The sequence below is a fragment of the Nyctereutes procyonoides genome, unplaced genomic scaffold, assembly GCF_905146905.1.
Source record: "Nyctereutes procyonoides isolate TBG_1078 unplaced genomic scaffold, NYPRO_anot_genome, whole genome shotgun sequence".
Taxonomy (NCBI): Eukaryota; Metazoa; Chordata; class Mammalia; order Carnivora; family Canidae; genus Nyctereutes; species Nyctereutes procyonoides.
In genome coordinates this window covers 58,782,951-58,799,014 of record NW_026575043.1, presented here as the reverse complement: position 1 = coordinate 58,799,014, position 16,064 = coordinate 58,782,951, and the positions used below count along the sequence as shown (strand labels likewise).

General features: G+C 56.4%; 1 protein-coding gene across 16 annotated transcripts in view; it reads left to right on the top strand.

The window, feature by feature from the left end:
• Positions 1 to 16,064, top strand: part of NCOR2 (nuclear receptor corepressor 2) — a 211,435-nt gene that overhangs the window by 42,643 nt on the left and 152,728 nt on the right. For 3 of the 16 annotated variants that reach the window (XM_055322408.1, XM_055322407.1, XM_055322393.1), the window contains exon 1: positions 2,071 to 2,346. The exons of 11 other annotated variants lie outside the window; for them this stretch is intronic. The gene's annotated coding sequence lies outside the window, so the exon portion shown is untranslated. Of the gene's footprint in view, positions 1 to 1,936; positions 2,004 to 2,070; positions 2,347 to 16,064 lie in introns of those variants that run through there. 2 more of the 16 variants (XM_055322394.1, XM_055322396.1) reach the window with 2 other exon arrangements.

Below are 16,064 nucleotides of genomic sequence, written 5' to 3'. Positions count from 1 at the left end.
GACCGTGGAATGACACGGCCCAGTGTTGAACCTGCCACAAGCATAAATAGCTCTGGTGGGGGTGTGGATGCGTTCCTCCTGGTTCCCGGGCCAGCTTCTGTGAAGGTTTGGGTCCAAGCCTGTGTCCAAAACAAACAGAAAAGAACAAAAGGAACCCGTGAGTCCTGCTGCTGCTGCTTCAGGCTCCGCTTCCTGGCCGTGTTTTGGTGGGGCTGGTTTCACCCGTTCCTGGGTTTTGTGATCTGACAGTTACAATGAGAGCCAACAGGCAGGAGACAGCCGCCAGATCTGGGGAGTAAAAATGTGGCTTTGTATTGCCTATCTCTCTCTGTGGCTCAGCTTCCCCATCTTCGAGGCTGTGGAGGAGTGAGGTCCCCATCGTGGCTTTCAGGGCAGGTCCTAGCAGCCCTCCCCTAACACTCTAAGGGAGTTGCCTTGGGAAAGGCGGGAGGGTGAGTTGACAAAAGTCAACACTATATGGCCCCTGTAGGGCCTCTTTACTGGTCTCCTGGCAGCCACGCTGACCCCCTCGCTAGGCCAGTGGCCATAGGCCTTGGTCTTGTGTAAATCCGATCTGCCCCAGACCCTCTGTAGCTCCTTATGGACTGTACCACGTGGCAGGATGAGTGCGGGCCAGGCTTGCCCTTTTCAAACCCAAGCCCAGCCAATTTCCAGCTGTATGACCTTGGGCAGCCTGCTTAACCTCTTTGGGCCCATTTCCTTCTCTGTGTTTTGGGGTTCAGAAGCGCACTGGCCTTTTGTCAGGCTGTGGCAAGGACAGATGAGCTCACAGGTGAAGTGCCCTATGCAGTGCTGGGCACCTTGTACACTGCCTGCCAGGGTCATTGTCATGATTGCCCTTGGGAGCCTTTCCAGTCTGCGGAGTTAAGTGACCTGCCCAGTGTCTTGTTGACCTACTTCCCCCTCTGCTCCTGTTACCCCCTGACCTCATCTTCTCTCTCTGCCTCACTGTATCTACTCCAGCCTCCTCTCTGCTTCTGCAACACGCTGGACGTGGTCCTGCCTCCAGACCTTGGCTGTGCTTCCTGCCTACAGCGTCCTGCCCCACATCCCCGGGGGACCCCCTTCCCTCCCCTAGTCATCCCTGGGGATGCCATCTTGGGCAAATGTCCTGGGGCCTCGAGTTCTGGTTGCTAGGGGGTGGGGGCGTGAATCTGGAGACCCCCCAGGGGATCCAGCCGCTTCCCTTGGTGGCCACCGCAGGGAGTACTGTGGGAAGCGGAGCCCAGCCTGCCCCTGCTACAGATGGGAAGTTGACACCCAGAGGAGCTCAGACTTGTTTCTGAGTCATACAGCCGGTTGCGGCCAAGGTTCAGACCCCTGGCTGACCACCAGAGCATCCATTTTGGCCCGTGTGCGTGTGGTGTGCGTGTGCGTGTGTGTGTGTATGTGGGGGGGGTGGCTTTGTTCACCTCTGGGCCTGTCACCGAGATGACCCTCGTTCAGAATAGCGATGCGAGCGGGTCATGTTTGCTTCTCCTGCGATTACAAGTAGGGCAGAAATATTTTTGAGGCAGAGCCTGCTCCTCCGCCATGTCACTCTGGAGGCCAAGGAGGGACCGGGCCGCGGCTCTGGGTCCTGGCCAGGCCCTCCGGGGAGGAGGCGGGCAGGTCCGGCTCCCGGGAGGACGGTCGGGCCGGAGGAAGCCCGTTGAAGTAGGAGAATTCGGGCCGGAGCTCGCTTTCGCCCGCGAGGAGGGAATAGTGAAGAGGTTTTTCTACCAAGCTATAAAAAGGCCTCCCAGCGTTTCAGCTCCTGAGTGTCGGCTGGAAGCCCGCCAGGGTTACCATGGCGATGAGGAATTATTACTTACTGCCAAGGCTGGGAGAAAAAGCGAGTACTTTTGGCTTCCGAACAAGAGGAGTGGACTTATGTAATTCTCTGTGTTTATAGGCCCGGAGTGGCAGGAGGCGAGGAGGGACCGCGGAGGCCCGACACCGAGCTCTGGCCCCGCCGGGTCGGCGGCCGCGGCTCGTGCCTGGTGGGCCTGGGGCTGCGGGCTGGGTGGGGGGCAGCGGGCCGGGGGAGGGGGCGCGGGGGCTGGGCCTGGCCGCGGGGCCTCCTCGGCCCGGGCGCCCGTAGTCTCGCGGGAAGGCGAGCGGCCGCTCTCCGCGTCGGCCGCAGGAAGGATGGCTTTGATGTCGGACACCGGGTGTCTTCTGGAAGCCAGCAGAACAGTCTGTGTGTGTGGACTCCGCTGACCCACTTGCTGGCACATTTTACTTCTTTTTCTTTTTCTTTCTTTCTTTTTTTTTTTTTTGTGGGAGAGTTACTTCAAGTTGTGTTGGGAGCTGACGTGAGTGGAAGGCTGGTCATGTGCTCTGGTAAGAGAAGTTTCTGGGCTTGGTGGTGGGCAGGGAGTCGCAGAGCGTCCAGGTCGTGGCCCAGGAGGGGTGGGCAAAGACCGGGAGGCACCGGGGCATCTGTCCGGGGGCCGCCGGGCTCACCCTGGCCACGGTGGCCTCAGGTGGCCGGCCCTGTGTCGGGCGGGTGGCGATGGCGGGGTGGCGCTGGGGGACGCAGGGCCGGCGGTCGCAGTGGACCGAGTGGCTGGGGTCCGGAGCAGGGCGCCCTGCAGGAAGGGCTTGTGGCCGCCGTCTGGCCGCCGGGGTGGATGTGCGGGGTGCGGACTGAGCTGCCCGGAACCGGGGTGCACACTTCCTTGCAGGAGAGCGGGCAGGGCCGAGGGATCGGGGTGCTCCTGGCGCTGTGGCTGCGGGGTGGGGGTGGGCTGGGGGCCTCGGGATCTGGGTGATGGGCTCCCTGGCTGCAGGGGGCAGGAGAGGGGAGCCAGGTGCAGGCAGCGCTGCGGCTGCCCCGGCGCCCGCTCCCACCGCGGTGGCGCTTGGCCGGGTGCCCATGTCTGGTTTGAAATCAGCGCCACCAGCCCAGGCTTGCCCAGGGACCTGGCAGCGAGGAGCCGGCATAAACACTGGAAAGTTGGAAGGGCTTCCTGAGCTCACAAGGAGCCTTCAGTTGCAGGCACAGGGGATGAGGGAGGGATTTGTCCTGAGGTCTGGGTGCGCCAGGACCGTTGGGAGGTAGCGGGACGTCTCGTGGGGGCCTGGAGCCCAGGCCAGGGAGGGCTGGCTTCCCAAGATGGCATCTCTCATTTGCCATGGACCTGAGTTTGAATCCTGTTTCCATCCCTTTTTTACACTGGGTGGTCTTGCCTCACCTGTGTGAGCCTGTTCCTTTGTCTGTAAAATGGGGTAATAGGTGGGGGGGGGGATCACTCAGGCTTTGGGATGAGGTGAGAGAGAGCTGCAGCCTCCTGGTTCCCTCTGGGGCCAGATTACTGGGGTTCACATCCCAGTGAAACACTTCATGGCTGTGTCTGGCCTTGGACAGATTATTTCACATCTCCTAGCCTCAGTTTTCTGGCAAATGGGCCCTCCATTTGTCTCCACCCCAGAAGTGGTTGTGTGGCTCAAGGTGGCCCCGCGCTGCCCCTCGTGTAAGGTGTGAGGTCACAGAACTCCACACAGCGGGAGTGGCTTGCAGGTGCACGGTGGTGGTGGGGAGCCAAGACTTGCCTGAGCAGGGCCCCTGTGGGCTGGTGTGGGGAGGCTCCTTTAGTGTAGACCATAAGCTTGGATTTAAGTTAGCTATACCTTGGGCTTCACCGATATTTCCTTTCTTCTCTGTCGAGAACCCTGTAGATTTGGAAACCACGGTGTAGATCACGGGAGGCGAGGCGGAGAGGGTCCTTCCTCAAGCCCCAGGCTCTGTTTGCATTTGGGCCTGGGCTGGGCGCCCTGGAGCTGTCCCAGTGTGTGCTTGTTTTGCTCCATCCCCCACCAAGCAGGGGCCAGGCACCCCTACTGCCTGGCGTGGCATGGGGGTTGGGCAGGCAGGGCTGGCTCTCCCGCTGAGGGTGGCAGTCATCCTGTGTTTGTAAGTGACACCGGATGCTGGGCCGGTGGCTGGCTCAGGGCTTCTCCTCCTGGGCCAGCAGGAGCCCGCAGGGAGTTCCCCAGGTGTCCAGGCGGTCCACACCAGCTGCCTGCTGTCCGGTTGTCCTCCAGCCTCTCCTGGGGACCTTGGGAAAGCCTCTGTAGCAGGGGGCCCCATGAGTGTCACCTTGCTTGACCTATTTGGGTCAGCTGCAGAGCTGGGTTGTGGGTGTCCCAGCCCTGCCCTGAGAGTTTCAGTGACTTGACGCCCCTCCCATCTGCTCTGAGGTGCAGGTGCATAGCGCTCAACACACACTCATATACACACAAATGAGTGCATGTAAAACAGCGAGGTCTGAATTAGGTCAATTGTGTCAATGTCAATCTTCTGGTCCTGACATGGGCTTCTCTAGGGACGTTCCCATTGGGGGAGGGTGGCTGAGGATACGCAGGGTCAAGCTTTCTTTTTTCTTATGGCTGTCTATGAATCTATAGTGATCTAGGGAGACAAAGAGTAGAGGCTCAAGGCCAGGCTGTCCTGGGTTCGAATTCAGATCTGCCTGTTGGTAGCTGTGTGCATTAGAGCAAGTGGCTTGGCCCCTCCAGGCCTCAGTCCTCATTTGTAAACTGGGGATAACATTTGGTATGTTGTGGGGCGTGAGGGAAGGTGAAATGAGGTGACATGCAAGGTGTTAAGAAAGGCACTGGTGTGTGCCCAGTGCTGCGTGGGGGGTGCTCTTTGAGTATCATCCCTGATGCGATTACTGTGTTTCTCCCCTCGCTGACTCATTCCACACCTGAGTTGGCCGAGACATGGGAGGGTGCTATATGATCTCTGCTTCTTAGACGAGGACACTGAGGCTTGGGTCAGGTGACCCACCCAAGAGCACAGAGTTTGTAAGGGCTGGGGCTAGACTTGACCTTAGCCAGAGCCTGTGAGCCCTGGTTCCTCTTCTCCTGTCGTTACCTGTAGGCTGGGCTTGGAGGCTGGGATGGGCGGTGTTGGCTAGGCTCATGAACTGTGAAAACCAGAGAGCCCTGACCTCTGGACCTCTCATTCTTCTGACTTCCTGGGCCCTCCCAGAGTCTGCCCCCTCTCAGCCACCTCTGAGGCCCGTGGGGTCACTCCTGTGATAGCCACACTTGCTTCCTCTTTCCTCCTTGCTCTCTGTCCTCTGGGCTGCATTTTTTCCTTTCTTGCTGTTTCCTGTGGCAAGGTACTGGTTTCTCTTGGACCCCTTCGCACCTCCACGGTGGATGTAACTAGCTCACCCTAGAGTGAGTTGGGTTATCCCCAGCTGGTGCTTAAGCATGAGAAATGCGTTTCTGTTCAGCCAAAGCTAATCTGAGGCTAGACACATCTCTGGAGACTCCTGAGAGAGGGCTTACAGGTTTTTGTTTCCCTTACAACTGACTAGTAACTGGGCTTGGGCCTTCAAGTGTCCCCAGAGGTCCAGGCAGGGCTTGCTTTATTTCTAAGGATTTGGGAGGGTTCCAGACCATCCCAGGCTGGGGACAGGGTACTGGCAAGCCCTGCTGGGGCTGAGTCGGGAAGGGTATCCACAATCATGTCCAATAATGGAGGCTGTGTCTGAGGCTCGGGGAGCACCACTCATAGCTCAGGATCTCAGGTTCTGGGCTTTTCTGGGCAGAGCCTGGAGGGCAGGGAGTGGGCTGAGTTGGGGACATTCCAGCCTCATGAGCATCTTGACTGTTTCTTGGAAACTCCGATCATGGTCCTGCCATTGAACCTTTGTACTTGTTGTATGTTCTTTCTGCAACACTCTTGCCTCAGGCCTCTGCTCAAATGTGGCCTTCTGAGCAGGGCCCTGACCTCCCCAAAGTTACTCCTGCCCCCTTGTACCATTGTCACTTGGGATTTATCATGTGTCTATTGCCATGTCCCCCTAACCCCTTCACCCAGGATTTTGTTCCTCTTGGTCACTGCAGTATCTCTAGTGCTGGGCATGTCACAGGTGCTCTGCAAATGATTGTGCCTGACTCAGCGTCCCCCACGGGCTGTGGATCTGGGCCTGTCCCCTTGCAGTGAATGAGGCCTTTCTGGGGATGGAAGTGCTTCAGCTGTGCCTCCAGGCAAGTCACACCCATGAAGGCTCTGGCTAGGGAGACTCAGGTCCATATCATCCCAGAAGTTCTGCATCTGAGGGCTGAGAATGCATTTTGGGGACTCAGGGTATATTAGAGTCCTTTGAAAAGCAGTTCTTGTGTTTGTGCTCAAGAGTGCCCTGTAGCAACTACACCTCCAGAAGGTGTGCATCTCCTAGATAAAGTCAGAGAGGTGGAGGTTGTGAGCAAGGCAAGAGGGGGGCCTGGTGACATGGGGCATAAGCTTCGTGTATTGAGGGCTGATGAAGCAGGGCAACCACTGCACACATGTTAATTTATGGAGTTCTTCTAACAACGCTCTGAGTCACAGAGAGGTGAGCATCTCGCCCAAAGACACACAGCTGCAGGCACCCAGTATTAGTAGGTAAACGGCATTTTGTAAGCAGCCAGGCGAAAAAGGGCCCCTTTCCCACTCTGAGCGAGCCCTACTTATCCAATCTGAGGCCAAGAGATGCCCAAATTCTTCTGGAAGGCCTGGAGTTGATTTCTCAGCCTGGCTCAGAAGCTAGAAGGCTGGAGGAGCTGCCCCCCAATCCTAGTTGTCCATTTGCATAACAATGAGCCTTTTGTCCCCGGGTCCAGCCTCCTTCCCAGGCTAATAACATAATTCCCGGCCTGTGATGTCATAATGGGCCCTTTCTGCTGGGGTTGGAGGCTGGGCGGGCAGCTGTGTAGGCTGGGCCCCAGTGGGTAATAAATAGAGAGGTGCTGATTATCGGGGGCCGGACGTGCTGTCCTTGCAGGACGTTGTTTCATCCTCCAGGAGTGGGATCTGCTTCTCTTTGACACAGGAGCAAACAGATTCAGAGTTTGTTCAGCTCCCTGGCTGAACCACTTTGCGCCTCTTCTTGGCCTGTGAAGTGAGGGTGAGTCATCCCTGGTTGGCCCTCTCTTGGAGGCGTGGGTGTGAGAGTCCCTCGCTTCCTGTAAACGTGAGGGAGGCCCCTGTGCCCAGCAGCTCCTGTGGTAGGACTGCTCAGAGCAAGTGGGCTCAGACTCTGGGCCTGTGGCTTCTCTCTGTGTCTCAGTTTCCTTGTTTACATAGTGGGGGCTCCTGCCCAGGGTTTGGTGGTGGGCCCCGGCAGGAAGCAAGCTCCCTGTCAGGGGGTGGCATCAGGAAAGGCTGCTGTGTCACGGAGTGAACGGCAGCCCCCCAGAAAGATAAACACAGGCATTAATACCCGACTCCTCTCCCATGTGACCTGCTTTGGGAAGAGGGTCTTTGCAGACGTTTCTTGAGATGAGGTCATTTGGATTCCCCGAGGGAGCCTTGTATTCAGTGACCAGTGTCCTGATGAGGGACGGAAGAGAAGGCACACAGAGGATGCTGTGTGAAGACGGGCAGAGACCAGGGTGACGTGGCCAGAAGCTGGAGAAGGCAAGAGGGATCCTGCCCCAGAGCCTTCGGAGGGATTGTGGCCTGCCCACACCTTGATGTTGGACATTGGGCCTCCAGACCTGGGAGAGAATAAATTTCTGTTGTTTTATAGCCACCCGGATTCTGGTCATTTGTTACATGCGTAGCCCTGACCAGCTAACACAGCCAGGGATGCCAGTGCTTCGGAGGTGGGAGGGAGCGCTCCCCGGGGAAGGGGCGTGGGGGGTACTCTTCCCCATTCCAAGCTGATGGCCCAGGACCTAGTGAGGTAGCTGGGATAGCTGAGAACACTGCTTTGTGCCCAGTGGTGTGGGCAGCCCTGTCAGAAGGGTCCAGAACCCAAATCCACAAATCCCCGACCCTGCCTACTGCCTGCCGTTAGCTCTCCCTCCTTGGGCATCCCTGCTAAGGAGGATATAACCTGGAGGCAAGAGGCTCCCCAGATTCCATGCTGAGCCTTCCCTAAGCCCTGAACACTCATTTCCCACATGCCTGGCCACTCATCTATCACCTGGGTTGCAGCCATCCTCTGCCCTGCACCTCCCTGCCCCCTAACCTGCCTCCTTTGCTAGGAGTCCTTCACAAGCGGAGACACTGAAGCCCAGAGGAGGCAGGCTACAGCCCTCGGTGGTGGTAATGGCCTTCAGAGTCTTAGCCATGGCTAGTGGGTGGGCTGGCATTGCAGCTTCCAGGAGGAAGGGGTCAGAGCCCTGACCACACTGAAAGCTGTAAGAGAGCAGGCAGTGTGGACATGGGTAAGTTCTTGGGACACGCTGGCCTAGTGTAGGTGACACCCCAAAATCTGACTTTAAGTAGACCCCTTCTCAGCCTCAGTTTCTATGTTCAGACAGTGGCCTTCAAGCTTTGGCTTAGAGTCTACGATAATGCTCTCCGTGTTCGTGGACTCAACAAGCATTTATGGAGGGCCTGCTGTGTGCCTTGAGCTGGAACTCAGTGGCAGACAGAACAGGTATGGCTCCTGCCTTCATGGACCTTACCTGTGGGGTTGTGGGGAGATGGGAAATAAGGCAGCAGGGGCTTTGGGAAGGAGGATTCCAGATCCTGATGAGGGAGGTAACAGAGCAGGGGGTTGGGGGAGGACTGAAGATGCCGCCTTCTCCTTCTGGGACCAGGGGTGGGGATTTGCAACGAGCTCTGGGGGGGCTAGCCAGATGGACATGGAGATGGCTGTGGCCCATCAGCAATGACTTGTGGTTGCCTCCAGCTGGCAACCTCCAGTGACTTGACCTGGACCGATGAGCAGTGATGTTGGCTACAAGACCAATGAGACCCTGACACCACCCTGGTGGGAGAGGTAGGGGTCTTCTCCAGTTTGAGCAGGGAGGCTGGGGTACGCTGGCAATGGACTCCCAGGACACAGTGGATAAGAGGTGGATGCTGGAGAGGGCTAGTCTGGGTTTCCATCCAGGCTCTGTCACTTGCCTACTTTGTGACCTCCAGCAAGTTACTTAACCTCTCTGTGCCTCAACTGTGTTTCCCATGGGTATTGTAATGATTAAATGAACTGGTGATAGTGAGCACCATGTTAGCAATTAACTATGTTGATGAGTGCAAGGTGCTCACTTTGAGTTGGTTACCAGGACTGCTCAGGACCTGGAATCTGGAAGTAGAATTTGTTAATCTTCCTGTGGTCCTGTCCTGCCTGTGGAACACTGAAAAGCTTTCTTTGGCCCCAGAACCTCAGTCCCCTATCTGTGAAAGGGTAGTGTAACTAACTTGTGGCTACATGGAGGTTGGGAGGAAAAGAGGACCCTCTGGGGTCAGGGATTGGGGGATCAGGCTCTTTACCTGCTGCTGGTTTGACTCCTGATCACCACCCTCCAGGCCCAGAGCAACTGCTGTTCTACAGCTCAGGCAGCGGGCTCCAGCAGGGATGTGGCCCAGGGTGTGTCTGTGGATGCAGCCTGCACGACCTGGCTTCTGGACTGTGGTCCTGTCTGAAGGGAGAGATGGGGAGGGGGAGGGAGAGAGAGAGAGAGAGAGAGAGAGAGAGAGAGAGAGAGAGAGAGAGAGAGTAGCACTCGCCAGCTTGGTATTTTCCTCCAGAAATCCCTTCAGAAACAGAGGCCAGAGCCAACATATACCGCCTGGGGCTTGGTGGGTGGGGGTGTGCTTTCTGCTGAGGGGCAACCCAGATCTGAGTTAGCTAGGAGGGGCAGTCTTTATCTGCAAAGTTGCTGCCTGCTGGGTCCCACCCTGGGCGACTGATGGCTCAGGACTGGTCCAGGATATGCTTCCTATGCCAGGCTCCTGCCGGACCCCTTCCTCCCAGGCTGAGTCTGTCCTAGGCTCCCGTCTCACTTCTCTTGCCTCCTCCTTGGCTGGCCTGGGAGAGCTCCCTCCCCACGCAGGCGGGCGGGGGGGGGGGGGGACACTAGAGGGAGGGTAGAAATATAAATATGGTTCCAGGGAGATTCATGGGTTAGAATCTGGGTTTTCAGGGGTTGCTATTAGGTGTTTTGGTTACAGTTGGCAGACTCCCTGCTCTTCCCACATTTAGCACAAAAGCCTCAGCATAAGCTTTAGGCACAGTTGGATCTAGGGGTTCAGGTGATTGAGGTGCTCCCCATGTCCAGTCCCTGGTAGCCTAAAACAAATCATCACAACCTTGCAGCCCAGCTGAAGGGAATCCTGTTGTTATTCCCGATACTACAACAAAAGTCAGAGTGAGCTTTATGGGCTCAGGTTAAGAGTTAAAAGCAGTGATGGTGGCCCTGGTAGTGGTAGTGCTGGGGCTCTGCTGAGAGTATGCTGCTTGCCTGGACCTGGGAAGCGGGGGGGGGGGGGGGGGGGTGTGTGTGTATCAGCTTCCTTCCGAATCCAGGTTGGAGGGCACAGGGCGGTTGTAACCCAAGAGACATGAGGGTGCAGTTTGCAAGGAGTGGGTGGGCAGGGAGACAGCAGCTACTGGCCACAGCCAGTTCACTGCATGTGTTGGAGATGAGCCAGCTTGGGGTCCCTGTCCAGTCCCCCCTTCACAGCCAGTGTGTGTTCTTTAGAGTGGGGGTGTTACTGAATGTGCACTGGGTAAGTGGCTTCAGCCCCTCCCACTCCCTGTTTTAATTAGGGGCTTCTCTGGTCCCCCTCCAAGCCATTGGGAGAACATTCCTGCCTGTCACTCTCCTTGCCCCCCCCCCCCCCCCCCCGCCCGCTGGGCTTCGCTGGGCTGTCTCTTGTGGCTTTCAACTGACCACATGTCAGAAGCCACAGGTCACCTCCTGGCAGCCCACGGGCTGTATTTGGATGTCAGACTGATTTATTGGGTTGGGTTTATAGTCCATGTTTTTGAAATAAAAATTGTAAATTGAGGGGTGTCTCAAAATCAGACTTTCTTTGCCTGAAACACTTGGAAGCTGTGATCCCTTGGGCCATAGTCTTGAGCATCTATGATGTGCCCCCCAGCTGGGGCTGAGCGGCAGCCACCCCCTTCCTGTGTCCTTTCACACATGACAGCCACCACCTGCCTCCCTGCTTGGCATGACTCCAGTCTGGCCCTGTGTGTTCTCATCAGGGTATGGCATTCTCGGTCTGCCCTCCTTCCTCTTTTCCCCTCCTTGTTTCTGGCTTGGGACCCTCTCCCCTGGAGCCTTGTTAGTCTCGCTCCTTCCACAAACTGATAATCAGATCCCAGGGGAATGCTCGCCAGTCCTGGGCACTGAAGCCTTTGTTCGCATCTGGAACTCCTGGCTGCAGGGGCTGGAGGGCCCTTTGGATTCTCTATCATTGCTCCATCATCAGAGACTAACTGATGAACGAAAGCCCTCAGGGATGCCGAGGGGCTCCTGTGATCCACGTTGGAGCATTGCAAAGAGCTGATCGAAATGGACTGTTCCCTCTTGGCCTGGCACCTAGGGGGCAGGAGAGGCCTCCCGGGCCAGGCGTGTGGGAGATGGAATCTGGAGGCCAGGGATGGGGTGGGGTACAGAGAGGGGGCCTGTTGTTGAGTGGGTGGGCTCCTAGCCCTGAAGGCTGTTGCTGGCCAAGCTATTCTTAGCAGCGGGAACATTTGTCCTCCTTCACATGTGGTGGAGGATGTCCCCCAGAGATCTGCCCTGAAATACTCAGGACGACCCCATAAATTCCTCAGAAGGCTGTCCTTGAGGGACCAGTGTGTTTGGAGGAGGGGCTGGAGGAGGCGTTTCCGGCAGCTGCACAGCTGTAGACACATTTGCCAGATGTTGATGCAGGGAAGTTGGTGGGAACCCAGAGTCAAGCTGCCCCTGCTCCCTGGCAGTGGCCCCCTGCACCCTCAGGGTCTTGGTGAACGATGGGTGGAGCTGACAGCCTGGCAGCCCCTCCCTGCATCCTGGCCTTTCAGTCATCTCCTAGACTGCCCAGGTTGGGAGCAAGGTCTTGACTCTGGTCCCTCTCAGTGCCTGGCAAGGAGGGGCTGCTGCATGCCAAGACTCCTGGCAGGGCATCTGGCAACGCCATCTCTCTTATGGGGCAGTCTTGGGCAGTTGGAGCCACCACAGAGTAATACCAGCCCAGCTAGATGACTTGACTAGCAATCAGAGAGGTCTCCCTGGAGGAGGTATGTGGTTTGTTTTGTTTTTCTTATTTTTAAAAAACTTTAAATTGTGGTAAAATAACAATTTTACCATCTCAACCATTTTTAAGTGTATAGTTCAGTAGCATTAAGTACATTCACATGGTTGTGCAATCATCCACCACCTTCGTCTCCAGAACTTTCTCATCCTGCAAAACAGAAACTGTTCCTGTTAAATGCTAACTCCCATACTCCTTCTTCCAGGTCCTGGCAACCACCCTTCTACTTTGTGTCTTTATGAATCTAACTATTCTAGGCACCTCCTATGAGTGAAATCATAGTGTGTCCTTTTGTGTCTGGCTTATTTCACTCAGCAGAATGTCTAGAGCTGTGCGCTGTGGCCCATTTACTCCTGGGTTCCCATCCAGGAAGTGAAGTGGTCAGACCCAGGACCCCAAGCCCCACATCCTCAGCCATCCCCAGGGCCTGGATTAGTAACGCTGTCCCAGGCTCTGTGAGTGGGTGAGCATCCACTGTGAGCGGGCACTGTGCTGAGCCCCAACACACCCTACCACGACTGGCCCCTACTGTCCACCCTGCAGTGGGCCTTGATCTACTGTGAGGCCCCTGGGGTGGAGGGTCCAGTGGTTTGGTTTGCTCAGGCACACAGCTGGTGCCAGTGTCCTCCTGCCACTGCCTGGACACCAGCATCTTCTCTGGTTCCCCCCTTCCCTCTGCAGAAAAAATCGCTGTTGGGAAGGCCAGATGGAAGAGCAGGGCCTAATGGAAAACACATCTCTCCTGGGATGCCCAGAACCTAATGAGGAAGAGCCAGGAAAAATCCGGCGTCATGTTTGTGAAATACCCAGGAGGGAGGGATAGCACGGAACGGCTCTCGTGTGGAACCCTGTGACCTCGTGTGCGGGGACGGCTTGTCCTGATTGTGGCTTCCCTCTCCTCTCTTCCTTTTAAAATTAAAAGAGGGAAAAGGGGGTCCAGGAGGAAGTGATTTTGAGCATATCTGGCTGGGGCTGGGCGACCTGTACACAAATGTACCAATTAAATTAGAGACAGAAACGGGCCTCCTCGGTGGCCCCAAGCAGTGCCACGCTGCTTCTGCTTACTTTGGACAGTGTGCAGGGCTGGACCTGGCTGCCTCTGGCTGTGTGACCTCAGGCAAGTGAGCTCACCTCTCTGAGCCTCAGCTTCTTGGTCTGTTGAATGGGGTGGTCCAGTTTGGCGAGGGAAATTGGAGCCTTCCCCTGTGTGGGTGCCTGATACACGTCACCTGTGAAGCAGGTGGAGCTGCCGATTCCAAGGCAGGTAGGAGGGATCTGGGAGGGCTGCACCAAGCAGAATTGGGGGGTGGCAGAGGTTCTTGTGCTGGCTGGGGATCCTTTATAGGGGAGGTGAGAGGTGGGGTGGGTGCCGGGGGTGTGTTTGGATCCAGGCCTCTGTCTTTCCTGGAAGGCTGGTGTAGGCTGTGGCCAGTCCAGGGCTCTGTTCTTGCACCTGGACCTGGAGCTTTAGTCCTCATGGCTCTGGGTGTGGTTCCCCTGGAATGTCTGAAGTGGGCTTGGTCCAGGTCGCTCTGCTCACCTCCCTGGGTGCCTGGAACTTGTGGGCTATGGGATCCAGCCTTGGAGGGCAGAGTCAGGCCATGAGGTACCAGCCTGCCGAGTGCCTGCCTCTTTTTGGGCCTCAGTTTCCCCACCTGCAGAAGGAGAGTGTTGAGTGAGGGCAGCCCCTTCCTCACTCATCCAGACCCTGTGAGGCGAGGCTCACCCCTCCCTTGGGGAGCTCTCTGCCTTCCTCTGTGTTCAGGTGTGGGTCTCCCCAGTCCTGCATAGCCTCCATGCTCTGGGAACTTGCTCTGCCATTTATTTGGTCAGGCCCAGCCTTGGTTTGCTCATCTGCAAAGTGGGGAGGGTGATAGCATCTGCCAAAAGATTAATATTGCCACCATTATTATCATTAACTTGCCTCCCCCACGCCCCCCCCAACTCCCCGTGTTTTGAGTGGCGGAGGGTACTTGAGCCCTCGCCCTTATTTGGGGAACTCTTCTGTGGGTGTTGAGCTTCCTGTGGTTCTTTTCTCAATGAACCTTTCTACCTGTCTCTCCTTGTTCTGATTCTGGAGTTTGAGACTGGATGTGGTTTTCCCCAGGGTCCTTTTTGCCCAGCAGTCTGGGGCTTGGGGGGCAGTTGTGAAGGTTTGGGGGTTCATGGGGGTGATGGTGCTCATGTGTGTCCCCAGCCTTGACTGGCAGGGAGCCTGATATAGGAGTATTGGTGGAATAAGGCCATGTTTGGGTCTGGGGGTTGCTTTAAAAAGAGACCCAAAAAACCATGGATAGTGGGACAGTTAAATTGATGTCCATCCACTGATTTGTCTGTCCATCTATCTATCCATCCATCCATCCATCCATCTCCCCGCTCCCCCTTCCTTCCTTCCTTCCTTCCTTCCTTCCTTCCTTCCTTCCTTCCTTCCTTCCTTCCTTCCTTCCTTCCTTCCTTTGTTTCTCCTTCATCTATCCGTCTATCCACCCACCCTACCTTCCCCCTCCATCCATCCTCTGTTGAGTACCTGGGGTGAGGAGGTGCTTCTTCTGTTGGGACAGGCCTGTCATTGGATGTGAGTTCTGGTTGGCAGCAGTTTTTGTCCAACTGGTCCACTGCCATGACCGCAGTGCTCAGCACAGTGCCCGCACATCAGAGATGCTCAAATAAGTTCCTGATTGACCAGAATGGGAAAGAGACCCACTTGGGGTGGGTTTGTCTTCACTGGCCTCAGTTTGGGGGAGGGCAGGCAGGACTCCTGTGAGTGGCACTCTGGGTTCTGAGTACAGTGACCACAGGCCCCTCAGGGCTGCTGCTCTTTGGACAGAGGTGTGAGCAAGTCTTGGTTGGGTTCCTGGCTCATTTTTGGGGAGCCCAGAGAGCTCTCTGCTGGGTCAGCGCCATTCCTGCTGGGCCTGCCTATATGAATGGGTGGGCAGGGGCTTGTTTTCTATGAGATCCTGAATGGTGGCTTTAACAGTGTTAAGATTCTGGGTGGGTTGATCCTTTTACCCACATACGATACACAGAGGCCTGGACCCATTACTCCCTGATGGGAGACACAGCTGAAATTCCTTTAACCCAGGGGCACCTACCCTTCCAGGGTAGGCTTGATGGGGAGACCTTGAGCATCACCGCTGCCCAGAGGGGTGGCCCTTCCCTTTCTCACTTCGAGTGAAAGCCTGTGTGACATGACCTCACAGGGCCCTGCCTTGTTCCTCCCTGCTGTTCTTTCTCCCCCTCAGGGCCTCTGAGCTGTCTGTTCCCTCTGCCTGGAACAGCTTCCCCAGACATCTGCATGCTTCCCTTCTCCCCTTTCTCTTCCTTTCCACCTCTTTGCCCAAAGACACTTTCTGGTGAAGCTGTCCTGACCACACACACCCCCATCCCCTGTCTGCCCTCCTCATGCCTCTTGCTTCTGTTTTTCTCCACACCACAAACACCTTCCAGCATTCCTGTTGTGACTGCTGTCTTGCCTGCTTGAATGGCAGCTCAGCAAAGGCAGTGTTTGGGATCTTTTACTTGCTACTGCATTTCAGTACCTGCCCCCAAAGTTTCCTGGTTGGTTCCTGGTGGTTGACGGTGGTGAGCTGCTGGGGCTGGGGACAGGGACTCTGCCTGAAGCCCCTGTCTTCAGAGGGCCATGCAGGCTCCTCTGAGCTCACTGGGGCCACCTCTTGTGGGGCTTTCTGTGTTGTGGGCCCAGCAGAGAGCCAGCTCCCTGGGCGTCTGTTCTGTGCCAGGAGGCCCTGCGGAAGGTGGCAGGAGATACTTGGCCAGCTCCCTGTTTTTACAGCACACCAGAAACTAGAACCTCAAGGTGTAAACAGCTTCGTTCTAGCTGGTGTTTCTGCCACATCTTAACCTCACATCCCGGAACAGCTTCCGTGCTCACGTTCCCTGTGTTGGCTGGCTTTGGCTCTCTGTTCTCCTGGGGGGCCAGGCTGTTTGGTAGATGTTTGTTGGATGCCTACTGTGTGCCAGGCACTGTGCCAGGCTTGGAATTATAGCAATGAACAAAACATATTTATTGAGCACCTACCATATTGGGTTAAATGGGGTCCCCCCCCCT